Source organism: Carettochelys insculpta, chromosome 2 (assembly GCF_033958435.1).
Source record: "Carettochelys insculpta isolate YL-2023 chromosome 2, ASM3395843v1, whole genome shotgun sequence".
Taxonomy (NCBI): Eukaryota; Metazoa; Chordata; order Testudines; family Carettochelyidae; genus Carettochelys; species Carettochelys insculpta.
Window position 1 is genome coordinate 26,903,376 of NC_134138.1, and position 21,338 is coordinate 26,924,713.

Genomic DNA, 21,338 nt, shown 5'->3' on the forward strand with positions numbered 1-21,338 from the left:
TCCCTCCCACTGTATCCTTGGCGTCAAGCGCACAGTCTTACTGTGACTGTATGTCAGATGCCACAGAAAGGAAGTTTAAGCACATGAAGGGTGTGACTCAGCTCGGAGAGGCTAGGAAAGGACTTGTACAAATGTACAGGAATAATGGCCTAGGTCCTTAGTGGTACCAGATACATGTTTGGCACAGATAAGATGGGGATGGAAGTAACTGGTGGCCACCTCTGTGATCCACTGATCCAGAGGGTAGTTTGACCCCACCAGTAGCTGAGGATGTTTTAAGTTAAGGCCAGTTGACCACTAAGGGTCTGCCTGTGCAGCCAGGAATTGTCAGGTTATAATGGCACCCCAGACATAGCCCTTTTTATTTCAGAGACTATCCCCTATACAGGGGTCCCTGAAATGGGGGTTTTGGGGTTAGTACATAGCTGATATAGTGGCTCGGTGCCATTATTGGCTTCTCCTTATATAAGAGAACCCACAGGAACTTGGTTATGGAAACGTTGTGTCTGTGCAAAGTCACTAGAGATGGGCTATGTATTGGGTCTCTTATATATTAAACCTGTAAGCCCTGTGGGTAACTAAGTTAAAACCAGTAAGTAATAGGATATATGTATATATATATATATATGCAAATTAAATTGCCAGGTACACAATAGTCAATGCTTTTCCAGAAATGCCCATTATATGTGGAGACAGAATCATGTGCATTTCCAGATCTGTGCATATTCTCAAACTCTACAGACTTCCTCAGTTTGTCTTGAGTTAGCTACTTATCTAATTATAACAGAGAACTCTAAAGTTTTCTCTGCTAATATCATCTCAGTGGTTTGAGTATTAACCTGCTAAACCCAGGATTGTAAATTCAATCCTTCAGGGAGTCATTTAGGGATCTGGGGTAAAGAAGATTTAAAAAAAAAAAAAAAAGGCTGTTGGGGATGTTGCTTTGTGCTGCTGTGAGGGCAGGGGACTGGACTTGATGACCTCTCAAGGTCCCTTCCAGCTCTGAGACAGACCTAAACTTTAGATATTCCTGTTCACTCATCCCAGACTGGAGTATCATTGTGCTAGGTTCAATTTACAGGTCCTTTTCCAGTTTTGTAAAAAGGTCCTTTAAGTGATCACAGGTGCTCTTACTAACAGATGTTGAAATTCATTATATTCTGAAGGTCTTGTAAAGTAAAAAAATAACCTGGGACACATGTCCCAACTCATGTGCAACCAGCCCCTTGTATCTTCCCAGTGCAATCATATTCTTGGTTAATGCCAAAGAAAGTGTAGTCAGTTTCCTGTCCCCTTCCTAGAGCTCTAGCAACTGTCATTTTCCTTGATGACAGCATTGCTTATTCTGTTCAATTCCCAGTATGTCCCAAAGAATATCGGTCATGCGGTGTAGCAGAATACCTTTCGTTTTACAACTCCTTTCTAGGGTTTCTATCTCTCTGCCACAAAAATTTCTGCAATGTCTTACTGGAATGAAATTTGAGACTTATTTATCAGTAAAGCATTCATGTTACAGGGACCAGAATATCTTTTTGGGTTCCAGTGGGCAGACTTTTATTGGCTGTGGGTCCCCACAGGGGTATTAAACTTAAAATAAACATACAATCATCAAGAACTACATTTTTAGTAGAGTCAAACTGAATTTGAACCTCATGTTGTGAATTCTGTCCTAAATAAAGAAGCCACTGCTTTCAAGAAGGTTCTAAATTTGGCAAATTGAGTTATCCTGTCACTGCTCTCCTCCAGAGATGAATTTAATCTATTTAAATTATTTCCTTCCATGATATAGCAAAGTTTGTCCATTAAATAGCGTAAACTGATTCCTTTTTATCCTGGATTACAGCTACTGTGTGATTTTTGCTAGCCTGGTTTACATTAGTAACAGTGTGGCCGTGTCTACACGTGCATGCTACTTCGAAGTAGCGGCGCCAACTTCGAAATAGCACCCGTCATGGCTACACGTGTTGGGCGCTATTTCGAAGTTGAAATCGACGTTAGGCGGCGAGACGTCGAAGTCGCTAACCCCATGAGGGGATCGGAATAGTGCCCTACTTCGAAGTTGAACGTCGAAGTAGGGCATGTGTAGCCGAGCCGCATCCCGCAACATCGAAATAGTGGGGTCCGCCGTGGCGGCCATCAGCTGAGGGGTTGAGAGACGCTCTCTCTCTAGCCCCTGTGGGGCTCTATGGTCACCATGTGCAGCAGCACTTAGCCCAGGGCTTCTGGCTGCTGCTGCGGCAGCTGGGAATCCATGCTGCATGCACAGGGTCTGCAACCAGTTGTCGGCTCTGTGGATCTTGTGTTGTTTAGTGCAACTGTGTCTGGGAGGGGCCCTTTAAGGGAGTGGCTTGCTGTTGAGTCCGCCCTGTGACCCTGTCTGCAGCTGTTCCTGGCACCCTTATTTCGATGTGTGCTACTTTGGCGTGTAGACGTTCCCTCGCAGCGCCTATATCGATGTGGTGCTGCCCAATGTCGAAGTTGAACGTCGACCTTGCCAGCCCTGGAGGACGTGTAGACGTTATTCATTGAAATAGACTATTTCGATGTCGCTACATCGAAATAAGCTATTTCGATGTAGCGTGCACGTGTAGACGTAGCCTGTGAGAGATGTATATGAATGTTTACATGTTTGCTTTTATGAATTCTGTTTAATTCCCATGTATGAAGTCTGGCAAATAGCTCTGCTCTATTGGCTTACACCTTTGTAAGACTCTTACAGCTGCTTTGGATACCAAAACAGGTCTATATATTTACTATTAGCAGCTAGGTCTCTGCCAGGTTTCAGAATTATTCGTATCCTCTGATTTCTAAGGGAAGAAGGAGGGCTGATCTCTTTAACTGCTATAGGATGTACCTCCCAAAATTGGGATTCTCTGATCCAGTAATCTCTGTAGTCTGCCAGGACCATGGAGGTTACTGGACCAAAAAGCCCCAGGTTGCGAGGTTAGTAGAGGGAGGGACAGGTGGAGCCATGATGGAGAGGGGATGGTGGCCCTGGGAAATTGGGCCTGCCGGGCTTGCGTCCTTATCCTGAGGCAACAGCCAGTCTGTGTGGGGCTGGGGATGCACTGGCAGCCTGGCTGGGCCTGAAGCCAGCCCCCATGGGGCTGGACCCCACCAGGGCTGAAGCATTCATCCATAGCCATCAGCCTGTGTGTGCCTGGGGCTGGTGTCAATGCAGCAAAGAACATGACCAGGCAGGAAGTAAGGGGGCCCCAAGGCTGGAGGTAGAAGAGTCAGTAGGGTGAATTGGAGCTGGCAGCAAGGAGGAGAAGCAGGCTGGCGGTTGGAGGCCAGGAAACTCCCCATGTCAGGCTAATTCTCTCATTTGGGACTGGTCAGGTCCCAGGGGTGCTGGATGAGGGAGGTGCAATCAATATAACTATAATAGACACAGTATTACTTCATATACTTTGTTTAAAAATAAGTAAAATATGATTCCACTGTTTTCAGGCTGCTCATAGCCTCACTCATACCACAATCTCCTTAGCACAATAGGGCTGTGTCTACACGTGCCCCAAACTTCGAAATGGCCATGCAAATGGCCATTTCGAAGTTTACTAAAGAAGCGCTGAAATGCATATTCAGCGCTTCATTAGCATGCGGGCGGCAGCGGTGCTTCGAAATTGACGCGCCTTGCAGCCGCGTGGCACGTCCAGACGGGGCTCCTTTTCGAAAGGGCCCCGCCTACTTCGAAGTCCCCTTATTCCCATGAGCTCATGGGAATAAGGGGACTTCGAAGAAGGTGGCGTCCTTTCTAAAAGGAGCACCGTCTGGACGCGCCGCGCGGCGGCAAAGCTCGTCAATTTCGAAGCACCGCTGCCACCCGCATGCTAATGAAGCGCTGAATATGCATTTCAGCGCTTCATTAGTAAACTTCGAAATGGCCATTTGCATGGCCATTTCGAAGTTTGGGGCACGTGTAGACACAGCCTAGAGGTGTTCTAAACTACCTTTTCTGAATAGTAGATCTCACTGAGGTCTGGGCAGTTTGGGGAAAAAAAAGCTAGCTGTTATGTCACCATGGTCATCTTCTCAATGCAGATGTCTAGAAAAATCCAAAATGTGCAATTTGTCTCATTGCCAGCTGACAAGTTCCACGCACATACAGCTGATGTTTTATTGTTCTGAATTCATAGCTGCTGGCCCCACAGCCTGTGAAGCCAAAGGAAGTTGAGTTGAACTCTTAAGTTGGGATAAATAAAGGTATTTAGGTCTCTCAGTCTCATTTTTAGGCATGTCTGTGATCCACAGAGCTGTATGGCTCCTGCTTAACTCTGTAGACATCTGAGATTCTCCTCTAAGGCACGTGGCAGCCTCAGTGGTGCCTGGGCACCCACTAGCTTGTGGAGCAGCTGTATAGCTGCCTTATGATAGGTGTCTGGATGTCCAAGTCCCGACCCCCGGAGTGAATTGCGAATGGGGAAGGATAGGCATTTTGCCACCCAAGTCAGGTGCAGAGACGCATTCTTCTGAGAACACCTACTGGGTCAGGCCCTTCAGGCAAGCTCACACAGAACAGCCAGGGGTGGAGGAGTGCCTTCATCACTTATAGCTTGTTCTGAGGATTCTCTTCCAGGGTAGAGGAGACCCCCCCCAGTTTATGTCCACCAGCCTTTTGAGGGGCAAGAAAAGATTCGAACAGGAATCTGCCATCTTTAAGGTAAACAGCCTAACTACTAGACTGCGGAGGATTCTGATGGATGCCTCCCTCAGTGTCTCATACGTATTGAAGCTATTCTACTTGTGACGACCTGGCTGATTTTGGTATGGGGAGTCCCATGTTTTTGTTGGCAGGGGACCAGGACAGCACCCCTGACCCTGCTCTTGGGGGTACCAAACATCCTGCTAGTGGCCTGGGAAGGAGTCTGGGTCTGAGCCCCACCACCTGGCGATGCCTGCAGGTTTCTTACCCTATTCTCCCTGGGTAGGATTAACCTCAGTCCTTGACACTGAGGAAGGGAATATCCCTGCTCTGCTGGGATCAGATCGCCCTTCCTCCAATTCTCAGATCTTTCAGTCTCAGCAGCACATCTCCAGGTTCAGGTGTTCTCTTCTTCCTTACTCCACCCTGTCTGTCTGAAGCAGGGTGACGGTGGGGCATATTAGATTCCTCACATGGCCTTAGTTGTCTGCATGTACTTCATTTAGCCTTCCCTAATCTACAGGGAACCATACCCTCATTAGCCTAGGGCTTCTGTATCTCCCATCTAACACTCACCCATTTCTCCCTGAACCTGTTGTGTCACACAGTGTAATTAAACAAAGGAATCCTTAAATATTAATAGATTCAGAGCACAAGTTAAAATGACTTATGGAGTCGTCATACTCACTGGGAGGTGTTCGGTCCCTTCTCTCAAAGGCAAAGAGGGACTTGAATCACCTTCTGGGGGAGGTCTCTCTCTAGTAGGCTGAAGGTTATGAGGGAGGTCCTCCCCAGGGGTCATTTGTTTTGCATGCCACTAAGAGGTCCAAGTCCCTATTTTTCCCAGTTCATGGATTGCTATCAGAGACAGATGCCTCTGTGCAGCCTGGAACTTGGGCACTTATTTCTGACAGAGACTTAGGCATAGGTAACAACTCAATGCTTAGCACCTACTGGCAGCTAGTTCTCCCTGTCCACCATGTCACCTCCCACCTTCCCTTCCCCACAATCGACTTTTCCCCTTTCCTCCCAGCACCTTCCATTTCCCACAATCAGCTGTTCTGCAGTGTGCAGGAGGCATTGGGTGTGGGGGGAAGGGAGGAATAGGGAAAGGGAGTGCTTGGGTTAGAGAGTGGACCTGGGGCAGAGTCAGGTTTGGGCTCCCCTGGAGGAAGCCAGCACCTGTGAGGCTGAGCCCTGCTTCCCCGCTCCCCACATCAGTGTCTCCTTTGGGCTAGTTTAAGGATCTCCCCATCTGGTGTGCTCTCTTTACAGATTGCCAGTTTAGGAGTGCATCTTCCTGCATTCATTGCATAAGGAGCGTAAACTCTTTACTCAGGCTTTGTGGATCCCAATGTTGTTTCTATGATTTTCTAAATGCCTAAAAATTAGGTTCCATGACACACATCATTGCAACACTTAAGTCCCTTTGTGGATCCCACCTTTAAGCTCCATGTCAATAATTACTTTCCATTTCCTCATGTCAGTTCAGGTCCTGTCATCCTGCCAGGTGTTGATCATTCTCTATTTGTCCTGGCTTGCAATTGGCATTTACCACCTCACAGGACAGCATATTTCAGGTGGTGCTTCACAGAATTATTCCTTAGCTTAAGTATCTGCCTTCCATGGTTTTCTGCTGGAGGTCACCAAGTCAAATCCTGCTGAGGACCTGTAGCTGGTTGTTTAGTTAGGCCTTTATATTTTGAAGTGTGGATGACCACTTTTGGTATGAATCACTGATGAGCCCATGTTAGTAACGTCTGTCAGGGTTTCTTCAGCTCCTTCACTAAATACAAGACCTTTTCTAGTTCCAGAGTTTTGAGGCTCCATTTAGTTTCAATTATTTTAGGAAAAATGCTGATTTTTTTAAATTTTCTCCCACATAATGGAGCAGAAACATTTAAAGCAAATACTGTACCAGAGTGCATGTCCAGTTTGGACATGTCCGTCAACATCAGAGACTATTAAGCAAATTCAGATAATAGTCATGTTTTCTCTTTACTACTACAAATAGAATTGTAAATGAAGTCCATGTTGCAGGATGTGTCCCACAGAGATTTTAACCCATAACTGCAGTCCATGAACTAAAACATGGCTTAAGACCTATTTTTATTCCTATGTTATCTGGTATTGCAAAATCAAATAGAAAAGAAAACATATGTATGAGTGTCTGAAATGATTATATTGATTGATAAGACAGTTCCTCCTCCAATTTGCCACAAACCCAAGCAATTTCTGCTGAAACTCCCACATCTACCAGGTGTTCATGGTCCCACTTAGTAGCACTTAGACTGAATCTCCTCTTGTAGCCTTAGCTGAGAGTCAGCTAACTGGCTTTTAGCTCAAGCAGCAGAGGCTCAGCAATATGTTCCAGAGGGCCTGAGTTTGGCTCCAATTGTCAGTGGTTACATTACCTCTTAGTCAAATGTTACCCCACTCATGTATAAGGGCACATCCTCCCCATTCTTCTTCCACGCTGAGAGCACTTCCTGCAACGGTATTTCCAGTACGTAACTATGTGAGCTGGAGTGTCTGCACTAGGATTCAAGAGGGATCGCTCCATTCCCCTGCAACACAGCAGTGCACAGGCATGTAGTACCCACCCACTCACCACTCTCTGTCCCTTAAATAACCCTAAGTTGCCTGCCCAACAACTTAGGTTGTATTCTAGAGACAAATGTGGTGCACAGTGCATTAGCACAGACAATGCTTCCACGTCGCTGCTTTCAAACTGTTTTTAAAAGGAAGATTGTTTGCCATGTTTGCATTTGAAAACACTATTAAATGGAATTACAGAAACTTGGGGGGGGGGGTGTAATTAGGAAAAACAATCTAGAGAATGAAACCTATTATTTTGCACTTGTCTCCCAAGGAAAGTGAGGTAAGTCCTACCAACTGAGACACAGCTCAACTGGCCAAACTGCTAGCAAACAAATTGCAAGTAACTATGTGGCAAGACGGTGAACTCATTTTATGATTCTGTGAATATATCATAGTTTAAATGCTAGCCAGAGGACAATGGCTCAGGCCGGATGGTCTTAAGCAGCTTATTCTATAATGCTAAGTACTTTGAGATGAAAAGACACACAATGGAGCTGTTAGACATCACAGATAATTACAGGGATCCTCATGTAATACTTACTTGAATAGTGACTTGCAACATGTCCTTGGTTTGAAATTTGTGATTCACCTTAACAATGTGGATGGATTCTATTATATCATGCACATCAGGATATATTGTACCACAGGCCTGGGACCGATTCTTCCTTGTTCCATGTTCTGGCTCCATAATGAGAGTGGTTGAGAATTCTGGTCTCTAAAGGGCCTCAGTGACAGAGGATCAGATGATGGAAGTGCTATGCCATTGCTGATAGGATGACTATATATAGAGCCAAACTTGGGACCTCTGGAACATATCGCTGAGCCTCTGCTGCTTGAGCTAAAAGCCAGTTATATAGTAGACTACATGCAAGCCATGGGTCTTAAGGCCTAGGTGAAAGGCCAAGGCAAGGCAAGGCAAGGCAAGGCAAGCAAAGGACAGGGGAGTACCAAGGAAAGTCAGGCTGTTTGGGCTAGAAAACCAGCTAGGAAGAATGTGAGCTCCTGGAGCGAAGGGAAGTGAAGCCAGCAGACCAGGGTGAAGGTCTGTATCTGGGAAATGGACAACCAGCATAAGGAAAAGTTGATGCACAGTCTGTGAAGCCCCTTTTACTCAGGAGCTCAGGCAGGGACTTCTTGAGCTGGAGGGGGTTTCCCTGAAACCCGTGGGAATAATTCATTTGGGAGGAGGAGAAATCTCTTGGTTTAGTTGGATTCTTCCCTTTTCCTTCAAAGGGCTCATCTTTGTGTCGGCCTCGGGGCTAAATTCCCCGTTATTCAATCAAGTGGAGGAAGCCTGCAAGAGGAAACGGAGACTTCATTGTAACTTTGATGCTGAAATTGGAAAGTGGACTCTTGCGCTCCTTCCCCACCTTGTCCACTCCCTTAAAGGTATAGCTAGGCATTTTCAGATTAGCAAACCATCACAGCAGAGAGATGCTTCTTTAAAGTTCTTGTCATGAAACTCTTGACTGACTCAGACTGTCTGAATTCAGCTAGCAAACGAAGCTTTATTGTGTAGCTGATGACACAGAAGTCTATACTTTAAAGTAAATAATTCAATATAATTTATTGAAGGCGGATATTGACAAGTAGTCTAGTGCCAAGATTAATCCACAGAAGAAAGCGAAATAGCACAGGCATATATAATTGGGATGGGTATTTGAATCTTTTTTTTTTTTTACCTTAAGTGTCCCCTATCAAAGAACTTTTTCAAAACAAAGCCAAACACACTTAGGGGGAGAGGGTGAAGACATATAGTTAGTCTGAGTGAGGATTTTGCTCATAAATTAAAAGAAACCTTTATCACAGTGAATTATGTTCATAATGTTTATTGGAACCCACTTTTATGTACTTGTAAGGCAGCACTGGCAAATGCAGTTCTTCTTTGACATACTTCTTGTTCCTTGACATGCTGTTTCATCAACTACATGCACCAAATACGATTCCAATTTTTTGTTGCCCCTTGTTTGTTGGACCGTTGAACCTGCATAAATGAAGGCACTTGGCCAACCATATGGTAACAATAACATCAGCATTACAGGGGAAGAAGATCAAGAGTCATATATACATTAGGTAATATGGAGTGCATTTGTACAATTTTTGAAGAATATCAATATTCTGTTTTCTTCTATGATATACGTGTTCTCTGGATTGATAAAATGAGGTCAGATCCAAGATGCATTATATTAAAAGTACTCTTCAAAAGAACTTTTTTCTTTTACCTGTTCCAAATTTTGATTTTGCGTATAACTTTACAAAGATTACTGCAAATTGGAAACTGATTGTATTTGCATAGAGAACATGTTGTTTTCTTCTCAGTAAAGCCATTGAAGTTAAGCGCCAAATATAAAAGTGTATCTAGTGTTCAAGGTTGATGAGCTAGAAATTAGGACAGCAGGTAGGGCTGGAAATTTTGCTCTGCTTTATGTTGCAGACAATCTTGCACTGACTTCAGAATACGCTGTTTATATGAATAATCTGCTATTCAGTGGAGATAACTAAGAATTGTAGTGTTAGGAAAAACAGTATCCCACTTTAAGTCTGGTCAGTATTTTTGCTGAAAACTTTCGACAAGATAAAAAGAAATATGTGAAAAGACTTGCAAAAATATTTTACCATTTTTCAATCCAGCTCTAATCCCAGTGAAACAGACTGAAGCAGCCAAGTAATACCTCTTTTCAGATCTACTTGTGCCTGAGTCCTCAGATGGTTTGACATACACGTATTGTAGGATTGCATTGGTAAACTGTGGTTTATCACACAACAGTTATATGGACTGAAGAGTTGGAATGATAGCCACAAGTTGCTTTCACAGGTGATCCTACCAGAAGTGGATCTGAAATCTTGTAGAAATTTATGCAGTAATGCAAGTGAAGCAACTGCAGCCTGTACGGCAAAGGAGGAGATGCTTCCTTTGAAATCATATGGGATTCAATGATAGGGAAAACTACTTTCTTCAAATGTCCCTGTCAGTAAAAAAAAAAAAAAAAAAACAACAAAAAAAACCACTCACATGAAAACTATGGACAATTTTCAAACCTGGGCACTCAATTAAACTCCTAATCTATATACATAGTTAGGTTGTAAATTTATATGTATATAACAAGAAACATTTAGGATTCTAAATGTCAGTTTATTGATACTTTTCAAAATCTCAAACCATGACAAAATGAAAGGAAATGGTCGTGTTTTTGACCAACTCTATTAATAAAGGGGTTTAGAGGCATAATTTCAGGAAGCCCAATGTTGCTGCTAAATAGGACTGAGTGTTGAGAGAAGGAGTCAAACTATAGTGGAATCACCACAGACAGCTTCTAAGGCTACCACAAAAGACCAAGTACATGTGAGGAGACAGTGATTCTGAATTTTAATTACAGTAACTTTTTAATTAATATCCTACTTTAATGACAATAACCTTTGACATACCAATTCCAGTATGTCCTGGAGATTCCCCTCATAATTAAATATTCACATGGTATCTAATGTGATAGAGCTGCTGGGAATTTCAGTGGGAAGATTTCCCCTAGTAAAGACTTATTTTCTGTCCTATAATCAACTGAAGCCCACGTGACTATTTAGATAACAGGGAAGTGTGGCAAGTTTGGGACACAGTAGAGGGCCATATCACACGTGAAACTCTGTATTTTCTCCTCTGAGAAAAACTGGGTTGTTAATACTTTGCTGGTGTGCAAACACTTTTTGGTGGTAAAGTAAAAGCTATCCCTCAGACATCATCCCATATGCCTGACTAGCATAGGTGACTTGTGGTAGCACTTGGGAGGTACACCAACTCCTTGTGCTTCCCCCTGCCCAAAAAAAAATTTTTTTAATTGTTAAATTGGGTCCCGTTCCTGCACCGCCTTTCCTGCAGGCACCAGTCAGACTGCTGATGTTCCAGAGGGGGCCTTCTGTTGACAGACAGGGATTTCAGAACACCGGGCAGCACTGTCTGCTGTGCTTCTGGTTGGCCATTTTGTCGCACGCGTGGCCAGGCAGTTTGGCCGCTCTCTGTTGACAGAGCAGATCGCTCTTCTGATCTGCTTTGCAGTCTGGCTGCAATCTGTTGACAGAAGTTTTGTTGGAAGAGATCGTCCAACAGAAGTTCTGTCAACAGGTGGCTCTAGGGTGCACATAGCCTAAGGCAGAATTCCAATCTACTCCAACTTGTGTCACTGGTTGGCTGGAACCAGAGATGGGGAAAGAATATGTATTCAGCACTTCATACTTTCAGCTGAGAATTACTTAGAGACTGATGTACATAAGTCACAGCAGAGAGGGAGCTAGAAGCAAAAAGTGACTGACAGATGATGAATGAGTGGCTAGTGAGACAGAGTGGCACAGTGAGCAGCCACCAGGACACTAGATACAGAAATGCAATGAGCGACCAGCTTGGTGGCTGTCAGAGAGGCTTGGTCAGAGCAATGAGCAGCAGGCCAGCAGAGATGGGTGGCAAGCAAGTGCCCAAACAGTGAAGTGAATAAGGTGCCTCTTTACCTCTCCTCCACCCATCTGAACTTTGCAGATGCATCTCTGAATTCTTGGCCTGCACTGCCCAATGACAGCAACTGTGAGTGGGATTCAGAGAAGGGTTGGGCACATGAAGTAAGCTTTTGGACTGAAGAACATGAGGGGAGAGGACGCTGCCCAAACTCCTTAGGAGTAGGCTGTTAGCTCTTGGATTATATTTATTCACCCTGTTTGTGGTGTTTTCCCAAATTAAAGCTGTTACTTTCTTCCTTTTAATAAAAATGGGGAAGTATCACCTCTCAGAGGCATCGAGGGGTGGTATGCAATTTCCCCAGGTCACTGAGCGGCAGCTTCAGCTGGTTTTGTGTTGTATTGATGGAAAAAAGGTCTAGTTATTGAACCCTGGGTGCTGCTGGCTCCACCTGGCATAAGATTTACAATTGTAAATGTTTTAGTGCATGGACTGTCTTGAGCTGTGTTCCTATAGAAGCTAGACTGGGGTTGGCAACCTGAGGCTCTGGAGATGTATGTGGCTCTTTAAAGCAGCCATTTGTGGCTCCAAGCACTGCCACCGCTAATTTCTCTTGTGGCTCCAGAGGTTGCAACTGCTTAAAGAAAAAAAACTTAGTTCAGTTGCCTGTTGTTAAACCAACTGAATTTAGTTGGTTTTTTTTTTTTTTTTTTTTTGTTTAAGTAGCAGCAGAAGAGGAGCAGCAAGAAAAGACAAAAGCCACAGCAGGGCAGGGAGCCATGGAAGAGAAATCTATCAGGGCAGGGAGCTGCCCACACTGCAGATGGGGGAGGTGCACAAGAGAGCTGGGGGGAGGGGAGGTTGTGTTTGCCCCTGCCAGAGCTGCACAGCCAGACGAGAAGGAGTTGGCGGCAGAGGCAGCAGAGGACCTGCATGCACTGAGGCAAGTTAATCCTGGGGATGGGGCTCATAGGGGTTAATCCTGGGCAGTGGGGTTTGGGGCTGAGAGGGGTTAAGCCTGGGAATGGTGGGGGGCAGGTTTTCAGGATGAGAGGAAAAGCTTGGGGATGGGGTGGATTTGGGGGATGAGGCACATAAAGCCTGGAGATGGGGGTAACTTTCCAACTGGCACAAATCATTGTGTGTGCACTGTTCTTAAAATAGGGGTGACAAAAAGTACAGTTTGATGTTATTTATTAAAGATTGACTCATTCACATGCATTGCAGCTCTCAGGGGATTGATTTTTGTAACTGAATTTGAAAAAAATGGCTTCTTGCTACTTCAGTTGCAGACCCCTGAGCTAGACCATTCTGCATTCCATAACATTGCTATTTATTAATCTTGTTTAAGTTTGTTTTCTTATTGTCCAGGAGTTTAAGAAATTCAGTATCAAAGCATTGTGTCTAATCTGTGACTATATTTACTGTTAAATCTTGTACCAGCTGTATATCTTGTATTTATTGTGTAACCCTTCTATTAATGCCAGATGCCTGCCAGAAGGGCTGGATTCAACTCCTGTGGGGTTTTCCTGTCAAGGATACAACCAACCGGCTCGAGCCCCCACCCAGTGGCCTGGGACAATTTCACCCCTGTGCTGGGTGCCGCCTGCAAGGCGGTTCTCTCCCCCTCCTCACAAGCACAAGGTCTGAGATAGAAATGGCTTGTTTAATGACCATAACCTACCCCAAGGTTACAGTGACAGATGCAGTATATCTAAGCAAAGAAGAGACAAACCCCTTTACCAAGATACCATCCCAATATGCAGTAGAACCAAGTCTCTTGCTGGGGCTTTTGGCCCTTTACCCCATACACAGTTACAGCGGTGCAGTCCCAAACCCAGAGTCCACAGGTATATCACCAGGGCAGTACTAGCTGTCCACTTGTCTGCAGCCTCCCCCTTGCTGCCACCGCCCGCCGGTCTGCCGCCGCTCCTTCAGCCGGCCGCCCGCCGGTCCGCTGCCGCTCCTCCTGCCGGCCGCCCGCCGGTCCGCCATCATCCGCCGCTCCTCCTACCAGTCACCATCATCCGCCGGTCCTCCTACTGGCCTCCCACCAGTCTGCTGCCACTCTTCCTACCCAGCCGCCCAGCAGTCGCTGTCGCTCCTACCCGCCTCCCGCCACCTGCTGTAATCCACCGCCACTCCTACCAGCTGCCCACTGGTCCACCACCACTCCTACCCCACTGCTTGGGATTGCCCTGCGGTAGAACCCAGTGATTTCAGCTCTGCATGGCCCCAGCTGCCACCCTGTGATTTAAGCTCTTGATAGCTCCAGGGAAGTTTCACCAACACCCTTGTATTCAGCTCTATCTTTCTAGAGGTGGGGAGGGTTAGTCAAGCCAGTCTCATAGCTATATGGCCAAGGCATAGGCAGGGTTAAGACACTCAACAACACAGCTCAACCAGTACCACTCCCCTTCTCCTTTACAATGCTTTAAACCAGGGAGCCCTGTGTAATCAATGTCTTATGCAGCTATGACGACTGCCCTGTCCCCCACAACAACCCAGAGCACTGGTGAGATCTCACAACTCCCACACTAAGTGTCAGCTTAATTGTGATTTACAACTACATGTTTACAGTAGACCAAATCTCATGGCTTACTTGCTACCCATTAGGCTTTGCCTGAAAAGGTATCACACATGCACACCTTTGCATTCTCATGCAAATGATTTCTGGGAGACACATTCCTCCCAGCCTCAGTATCACACCTGCAGCCCTTTGCATTCTCATGCAGATGACCTCTGGGAGACACATTCCTCCCAGCCTCCAGCAGCATTGCGTTCCAGCTGCCGCATTCCCTACAATTGCATTCCATCTGTCACTGCACGTTCCTACCCACATGCTAACATACACATCAAGCTTGCATGGAACTGAGAATCCCACCTCATGTGCGATTTAAATGGTCAAAAAAGCCATCTGTGAGGGACTTCAGAAAAAGAGGGACTATGGTTTTTTGCCAGTAAGTCACAAAGTCTCGTGCTCCTTTCAACTTGCACTTACCTTAAAGGATGTTTCACCACAAACATATTCAGCGTAACTTTCACAACTACCCTGTAATTCCCATTTTAGTTCAGAGAAATTCATCTATCCTGTTTCTTGTCTTCACTTTTGCAGCTGATTGCTGTTGGGAGCGAAGAAGGGCCAGGCCAACTTGCATTATGATCAAGTCAGCTGTTCTTGGGCTAAGCGGTTTTTGACAAATTGGCATCATTACATGGTTGCAAGCATCATGCCAGTCATCTCTTGGCTCCCTTTGGAAATGTGGTCTTATGCTCCCAAAGGAGATTTATGTTAGAGCTGGGGAGATTAATATTATAGACTCCATTTGCTTCTGCCGCTGCCTCCTTTTTGTAGCAAAGGCAAGAACGTTGATTGGTGGATCCAAGTACAGGGGGTCCTTGTTATAAGTCCGGGTTACGTTCCTCAATAATGCAACTTATAGTGAAATGACTTATGAAGGGGAATTAATATCCATAAGAAATAATATAATTAACTTGAGATATGTTCACAACACATACAGTTTACACACATGTGGTACATATAATGTACCTATAATCCACAAAAAACCCAATAGATAGAAAGCTAGAAAGAAAAAAGGTAAGCCGGCTGGCTCTCTGCCAGTACCCATCCCCTCTCCGCAGACTCCCCACAATTCCCCACTGGCTCCGCACACCCACCCCCCACACCCGCTGCCCATGGCTCCCCACCGGTCCCCCATGACTTCAGGGCTCACTTCCAGGGTCCCTGCACTGCAGGGCCTGCCACCCAGCCATCAAAAAGTTCTGCTACATTCCTGGTGTTTGGTCCCTCAGCCCCTAAATGATGTAAGTGCAGATCAGTGCAACTTATAATGAATCTGCTTTCCTGAATTACTTAACGTATATGCAAATGACTCACAGTGAAGTGACTTATAATGAGGACCCCCAGTACTCCACAACCGTACTCAATCTTCTCTACTAGCCTGCCTGGTCTGCTCTTCAGTGACCCAGAAGAAGCTTCCATAGTGGACAAACAAAAGGAGAGCAACTTGCTTGTATAGACAAAATAGGCTACGTCTACATGTGAAGCCTACATCGAAGTAGCCTATTTCGATGTGGCGACATCGAAATAGGATATTTCGATGAATAACGTCTACACGTCCTCCAGGGCTGGCAACGTCGATGTTCAACTTCGACGTTGCATGGCACCACATCGAAATAGGTGCTGCGAGGGTACGTCTACACGCCAAAGTACCACACATCGAAATAAGGGTGCCAGGCACAGCTGCAGACAGGGTCACAGGGAGGACTCAACAGCAAGCCGCTCCCTTAAAGGGCCCCTCCCAGACACAGTTGCACTAAACAACACAAGATCCACAGAGCTGACAACTGGTTGCAGACCCTGTGCCTGCAGCATGGATCCCCAGCTGCCGCAGAAGCAGCCAGAAGCCCTGGGCTAAGGGCTGCTGCCCACGGTGACCATAGAGCCCCGCAGGGGCTGGAGAGAGAGCATCTCTCAACCCCCCAGCTGATGGCCGCCATGGAGGACCCAGCAATTTCGACGTTGCGGGACGCGGATCGTCTACACGGTCCCTACTTCGACGTTGAAAGTCGAAGTAGGGCGCTATTCCGATCCCCTCATGAGGTTAGCGACTTCGACGTCTCGCCGCCTAACGTCGAAGTTAACTTCGAAATAGCGCCCGACGCGTGTAGCCGCGACGGGCGCTATTTCAAAGTTAGTGCCGCTACTTCGAAGTAGCGTGCACGTGTAGACACAGCTATAGTGTCCCAAACGTGACCTCAACTAACCTCGGCAATGTGGCACTTCTCTAGTGCTGCAGTCTAGTAAAGTATTGGATTGTGCCCAGGCCCTCCTGCACTGCTAATTACCACAGCCTCCTGTCAGAGTAAGCTATAAATCTTAAAAGCTGGCAAGTCTACTTCCTTTTTTAAAAAAAAAAAAAAATTTGGCACCATAGTGGTGTCTCCAAACAGCACAATGTTTTCCCAGAACAGATTCAATACATCTGACACTTCCTGGTGTGCTCCCCTACCAGTTAGCTTGCTTGTGATAAGTGGAACAGCAGTACAGTTTGACATTTTAAAGAGTAGAAACAGGGCCAGGTCCCGAAGGCTACGTCTACACGTGAAGCCAACATCGAAATAGGCTATTTCGATGAATAACATCTACACGTCCTCCAGGGCTGGCATCGTCGATGTTCAACTTCGACGTTGCGCGGCACCACATCGAAATAGGCGCTGTGAGGGTACGTCTACACGCCAAAGTAGCACACATCGAAATAAGGGTGCCAGGCACAGCTGCAGACAGGGTCACAGGGCGGACTCAACAGCAAGCCGCTCCCTTAAAGGGCCCCTCCCAGACACAGTTGCACTAAACACCACAAGATCCACAGAGCCGACAACTGGTTGCAGACCCTGTGCCTGCAGCATGGATCCCCAGTGGCCGCAGCAGCAGCCAGAAGCCCTGGGCTAAGGGCTGCTGCCCATGGTGACCATAGAGCCCCACAGGGGCTGGAGAGAGAGCATCTCTCAACCCCCCCAGCTGATGGCCGCCATGGAGGACCCGGCAATTTCGATGTTGCAGGACGCGGATCGTCTACACGGTCCCTACTTCGACGTTGAACGTCGAAGTAGGGCGCTATTCCTATCCCCTCATGGGGTTAGCGACTTCGACGTCTCGCCGCCTAACATCGAAGTTAACTTCGAAATAGCGCCCGACGTGTGTAGCCGCGACAGGCGCTATTTCGAAGTTAGTGCCGCTACTTCGAAGTAGTGTGCACGTGTAGACACAGCTGAAATGATGTAAACTGCCACAGCACCCCAGATTTCATAGAGTGACACAGAGTTTTAAAACCTGGGGAGCTGGCCATTGAGTTTTAATCATGGTCAGATTTTACAGAGGTGGGGAGGGGAAGCTGGCTGCAAGTCCCAGAAGGGACAGGGCCTCAGGCAGAAGGGGTGGGGCTTAGGCTAACATCCCCAAGACAGCTCTTCACTGCTACTAAGCACATACCTCCAGGGCCTGGTGCGGATTTAAAAGGCCCAGGGTTCCAACCACTGCTGATGCTGAGGTAGCAGCAGGTGGGGCTGGGAGCCCTGGCCCCTTTTAAAACCCTGGGCTTTAGGGGAGCTGCCCTCTTTGCTCCCCAGCCCCTCCTCCTGTTGGAAGCCCTGATGTCACAGCACATTAAAGCCGTGTCTACACGTGCACGCTACTTCGAAGTAGCGGCACTAACTTCGAAATAGCGCCCGTCATGGCTACACGTGTTGGGCGCTATTTCGATGTTAACATCGACGTTAGGCGGCGAGACATCGAAGCCGCTAACCCCATGAGGGGATCGGAATAGCGCCTTACGTCGAAGTTGAACGTCGAAGTAGGGCACGTGTAGACGATCCGCGTCCCGCAACATCAAAATAGCGGGGTCCGCCATAGTGGCCATCAGCTGAGGGGTTGAGAGATGCTCTCTCTCCAGCCCCTGTGGGGCTCTATGGTCACCGTGGGCAGCAGCCCTTAGCCCAGGGCTTCTGGCTGCTGCTGCGGCAGCTGGGGATCCATGCTGCATGCACAGGGTCTGCAACCAGTTGTCGGCTCTGTGGATCTTGTGTTGTTTAGTGCAACTGTGTCTGGGAGGGGCCCTTTAAGGGAGTGGCTTGCTGTTGAGTCCGCCCTGTGACCCTGTCTGCAGCTGTGCCTGGCACCCTTATTTCGATGTGTGCTACTTTGGCGTGTAGACGTTCCCTCGCAGCGCCTATTTCGATGTGGTGCTGCGCAACGTCGATGTTGAACGTCGACGTTGCCAGCCCTGGAGGACGTGTAGACGTTATTCATCGAAATAGCCTATTTCGATTTCGCTACATCGAAATAAGCTACTTCGATGTAGGCTTCACATGTAGACGTAGCTTAAAAGTTCTATACTGTGCTTTGATCAAACCCACTTTGAAATGGAAATAAATTAATTGTGCTAGATGTGACAAAAGCCCCTCTTACCTTGACCACAGCCAGGTTCAGTTCCTCACCCTTTCCCACAGGGGCTAGGGTTTGCAACGTGTCTCTGTGGTAGGGAGCCCAGCCCAGCCCCTCCTCCTGGGACTCTATCACACCATTTCTGAGCTGCAGCTGGTCTGCCTCCCTCTCAGGCTTCTGCTCTTCTTGCTCTCTGTTCCTCCTCCTCCACCCTCCTCTGCTGCTCTCCTCCCCTTCTTCCACCTGCGGAGGGTTTTTAAAGGTCTCTTATCAAGCCAGTAGTGGAGTCATCTGTCCCCAATTTGGCTAAGCCAGCTCCCAGCCAGCAGCCTGTACTTGTACTTAGCAGGTTCATCTGCCTGTTTGGGCTGCCGTTCTCTCCCTCCGAAGGAGCCCCCTGACCTGGCCCTGCGACATAGGGAACTTTTACAAATAATAAGCAGTCATGTAGCACCTTAGAGACTAACACATTTATTAGCTTTCCTGGGTAAGAGTAGAAAAAAAGAAATTCAGGGTTTATATAGCAGGGAGAGGAGGGAAGAGAGAAAAAGAATTACCTTTCACTAGTAGGACAAGTTGATGAAGCAAATTAAGTAAGGTATGTCCCATTCCTGCAAATATCAAAGGTGGGGAAATTGCCTTTGTAATGCATAAGAAAGTTGAGATCCGTGCTAAAGCAGAGGTTAAATGTGTCAATTCCAATTCAGCTGTGTTCCTCTGTAATCTTGTGGCAAAATTTTTATGTAGAAGAATGGCTGCTTTAAAATGCATTAAAAATATCCCAGGATGTTAATTTGTACAGGTTTGTATGTGTGCCCATTCAAGATGTTGGATTCATAACTGTCCATCCTTTGGTGCAGAGAATGTCTAGTTTGTCTAGTGTGCAAGGCAGAGGGATATTGCTGGCACATGATGGCACATATCACATTAGTGGATGTGCAGATCCATGAGCCCCAGATGGTGTGGCAGATGTGGTTATGTTCTGTGATGTTGTCAATGTATAGATTTATGGTGTCCAAGAAAAGGATCTCTTGTTGGAATGGTCCAGACTGAGGGTGACAGTAGGGTGGAAATTGTTAAAATCTCTGTAGTACTCTTCATGGGTCTCCTTACCGTGAGTCTGTATAATGAAGATGTCATCAATGTATCATAAGCAGACGAGGGAAGCTAGGGGATGGGAGCTGAGGAAACATTATAAGTCAGACATAAAAATGTTGGCATATTGTGGGCCCAAGCAAATGCCTATAGTAGTACCACTGACTTGAAGGTATAAATTGTGCCCAAATCTGAAAGAGTTAGGGATGAGGATTAAATTGCATAATTCAGCCACTAGATATGCTGTGGCATCATTAGGGATGGTGCTCCTGACAGCCTGTAGTCCATACTAATGTGGAATATTGGTGTAAAGCCCTTTTACATCCACAATGGTGAGGATGGAGTTTTCAAGAAGATTACTGATGTTCTGTAGTTTCCTCAGGAAGTCATTTGTATCTCGTAGATAGCTAGGAGTGTTGGTGGGATAGGGTTTGAGGAGGGAGTCACCATAGCAGGATAATCCTACTGTAAGGGTGCCAATACCAGAAACGTATAGGACATCAGGGGTTTCCAGGTATATGGATCTTGTGTAGCAAATGGAATACTTCTGGTTGGGGTTCTGGGGGCATGTCTGTGTGGTTTTTGTTCCAGGCTGAAGCAAGGAGTTTCTTGAGCAGATGGTGCAGGTTTTATTTTATTTTATTTTTTGTATTCTTCAGTGAGATCAGAGGAAAAAGGCCTGTAAAATGTGGTGTTGATGAGTTGCCTGGCAACCTTCTGTTCATAGTCTGACCTAGTCATGATGACTACAGCACCCCTTATGTCAGTCTCTTTGATTATAATGGCAGAGGTTTTACTGAGGCTGTGGATAGCACTGCGTTCTGCATGGCTGAGGTTACATGTCCGAGAGAGCTGTTTGTTCACAATGGCTACGTCTACACGTGAAGCCTACATCGAAGTAGCCTATTTCAATGTGGCGACATCGAAATAGGCTATTTCGATGAATAACATCTACATGTCCTCTAGGGCTGGCAACGTCGATGTTCAACATCGACGTTGCGCAGCACCACATCGAAATAGGCGCGGCGAGGGAACGTCTACACGCCACAGTAGCACGAAATAAGGGTGCCAGGCACAGCTGCAGACAGGGTCACACGGCGGACTCAACAGCCAGCTGCTCCCTTAAAGGACCCCTCCCAGACACACTTGCACTAAACACCACAAGATCCACAGAGCCGACAACGAGTTGCAGACCCTGTGCATGCAGCATGAATCCCCCGCTGCAGCAGCAGCAGCCAGAAGCCCTGGGCTAAAGGCTGCTGCACACGGTGACCATAGAGCCCCGCACGGGCTGGAGAGACAGCGTCTCTCAACCCCCCAGCTGATGGCTGCCATGGAGGACCCCACAATTTCGACATTGCGGGACGCGGATCGTCTACACGGTCCCTACTTCGACGTTGAACGTCGAAGTAGGGCGCTATTCCGATCCCCTCATGAGGTTAGCGACTTCGACGTCTCACCGCCTAACATCGAAGTTAACTTCGAAATAGCGCCCGACGCGTGTAGCCGCGACGGGCGCTATTTCGAAGTTAGTGCCGCTACTTCGAAGTAGCGTGCACGTGTAGACACAGCCAATGTCAGCTTGTGAATGCTTG